This window comes from Arachis duranensis, chromosome 1, assembly GCF_000817695.3.
Source record: "Arachis duranensis cultivar V14167 chromosome 1, aradu.V14167.gnm2.J7QH, whole genome shotgun sequence".
Lineage (NCBI taxonomy): Eukaryota > Viridiplantae > Streptophyta > Magnoliopsida > Fabales > Fabaceae > Arachis > Arachis duranensis.
This window is the reverse complement of record NC_029772.3, coordinates 11,855,010-11,857,830: the sequence shown is the minus strand read 5'-3', so window position 1 is coordinate 11,857,830 and position 2,821 is coordinate 11,855,010. Positions and strand designations below refer to the sequence as shown.

Genomic DNA, 2,821 nt, shown 5'->3' with positions numbered 1-2,821 from the left:
TGTAAAGTATAGTTTCTAAACCAAGCAATAATCCTTTCATGCAAAAATTTGTTTGTCACAAGTACAAACCCCTAAAATTAATAACCGAAGTATTTAAACCTCGGGTCGTTCTCCCTAGGAATTGTAATGAAGTGTTTTGTTATTGGTTTGAGTTATTTTGGGGTTTTGATAAGAGGCATGAAAGATAAATGGCAAGAAAATAAACTAACAACTATAAAAGACTCTTGGCAAGGTATGAGAACTAGAAGTCCTATCCTAATTATCCTTCTCAATTGTGATGAGAATTATTCATTGCTCCCACTTAGTTAACCCTTACTAGGTAAAGGAAAGTCAAGTGGATGAATCAATTTGATTCCTTAAGTCCTAATCAACTCCTAAAGGAAAGACTAGCTTTAGAGGTGTTCAAATCAATTAGCAACTTCTAATTATCAATCAACAAAGGAATTAGATAACTCAAGAGTCACTAATTACTCTACCTAGGCCAAGAGGAACAAAATCTACACTAAAATCCAACCAAGCATTTCATCAAACACTTGGAAGGCATAAAAGAAAAGCATAGTAAATTGATAACAAGAATAAAATCTAACAACAATTATTGCAAAGAATTAATCAACAACAATCAAGGAAATCACAATTATCATGAATTACCTCAAATTGCATTATCGAAAGGGAACAAAGGAACAACAATTTATCCAAAACAAAATGAAGAATTACAATTATGGAAGCACATAACTAGAAAGAAAGAGATGAGAAGATTGAGAATTGATGAAGGAAAATTGAATCAAAACATGAATTAAATCTAAATCTAAAAAGAGAGATTAACCTAAATCTAATCCTAATTCTAGAGAGAAGTGAGAGCTTCTCCCTCTAGAAACTACTTCTAAAACTCACTATCTATCTAATCCTCTCCTAATTAGTCTATGGATGTGAACTAATATCAATCCCCTTCAATCCTTGGCTCTTATATGCATTTTGGCGCCAAAGTTGGTTGCTGAAAACCTTCCAAAATCACCAGGCACGTGTTACATTAATGAGGTCATGTGCCACCATCGGCGCGTGAGCGCACGGTACGCGTGCGCGTCCTTGTCCTGTTTCGCAATGTGCGCGCGAGCGCCTTGTGCGCGTGCGCGTGTATGGCCTGGATCAATTCTTTGGCTTTTTGTGCTTCCCTCCACTTGTATGCTTCCTTCCTTGCTTCCTTCGATCCATGCCTAGCCTATTTCAACCTGAGATTACTAGCAAACACATCAAGGCATCTTATGGAATCAAAGAGAAACTAGAATTCATCAAAATAAGGCTCAAAAAGCATGTTTTTACACTTAAGCACGAATATGGGAGAGATAACAAAACCATGCTAATTCATAGGCTAAATGTGACAAAAGGTTATCAAGACACTCTAAATTTAATACAAAACAAACCGTCAAATTGGGGTTTGTCACTTAGCAACTTGCTCTTTAGTAATATCTTCATCCTCCTCAGAGGAAGAATATTCATCAGAGCTCATGAATGGCAGAAGTAGATCCAATGAAATCTCTATGGTCTCTAGATGAGCCTCAGATTCCTTAGGTTCCTCAAATGGGAACTCCTTTGTGTCCAGAGGACGTCCCATGAGGTCTTCCTCACTGGGATTCACGTCCTTCTCCTCCTTTCCAAGTTCGGCCACACCAAGTAAGGTTATAGCCTTTCACTCTCTTTTTGGATTCTCTTCTGTATTGCTTCAGAGAGTACTAGGAGGAGTTTCAGTGACTCTTTTACTCAGCTGGCCCACTTGTGCCTCTAAATTTCTAATGGAGGACCTTGTTTCATTCATGAAACTGAGAGTGGCCTTAGATAGATCAGAGACTATATTTGCTAAGCTAGATGGATTCTACTCAGAATTCTCTATCTGTTGCTGAGATGATGATGAAAAAGGCTTGCTATTGCTAAACCTATTTCTTCCACCATTATTAAAGCCTTGTTGAGGCTTTTGTTGATCCTTCCATGAGAAATTTGGATGATTTCTCCATGAGGGATTATAGGTGTTTCCGTAGGGTTCACCCATGTAATTCACCTCTGCCATTGCAGGGTTCTCAGGATCATAAGCTTCTTCTTCAGAAGATGCTTCTTTAGTACTGTTGGATGCATTTTGCAAACCATTCAGACTCTGAGAAATCATATTGACTTGCTGAGTCAACATTTTATTTTGAGCCAATATGGAATTCAGAGAATCAATTTCAAGAACTCCCTTCCTCTGAGGCATCCCATTACTCATAGGATTCCTTTCAGAGGTGTACATGAAATGGTTATTTGCAACCATTTCAATGAGTTCTTGAGCTTCTACAGGTATTTTTTTCAGGTGAATAGATCCACCTGCAGAATGGCCCAATGACATCTTAGACAATTTAGACAGACCATCATAGAATATATCCAGGATGGTCCATTTTGAGAGCATGTCAGAAGGACACTTTTTGGTCAGTTGCTTGTATCTTTCCCAAGCTTCATAGAGGGATTCACCTTCTTTCTGTCTAAAGGTTTGAACATCCATTCTAAGCTTGCTCAGCTTTTGAGGAGGAATGAACTTGGCTAAGAAAGCCGTGACCAGCTTATCCCAAGAGTTCAGGCTATCTTTAGGTTGAGAATCCAACCATGTTCTAGCTCTGTCTCTTACAGCAAAAGGGAAAAGCATAAGCTTATAGACCTTAGGATCAACTCTATTGGTCTTAATAGTATCATAAATCTGCAAGAATTTAGTTAAGAACTGAAAAGGATCTTCTGATGGAAGTCCATGAAACTTGCAGTTCTGTTGCATCAGAGAAACTAATTGAGGCTTTAGCTCAAAGTT

General features: G+C 38.1%; 1 non-coding gene across 1 annotated transcript; it reads left to right on the top strand.

Moving 5' to 3' along the window:
• The first annotated feature begins 2,429 nt into the window (after nucleotides 1–2,429).
• On the top strand, nucleotides 2,430–2,533 carry LOC127742769 (small nucleolar RNA R71). Its single transcript, XR_008004177.1, has one exon. It is a non-coding gene; the product is annotated as a small nucleolar RNA R71 (small nucleolar RNA).
• The last annotated feature ends 288 nt before the right edge of the window (nucleotides 2,534–2,821 follow it).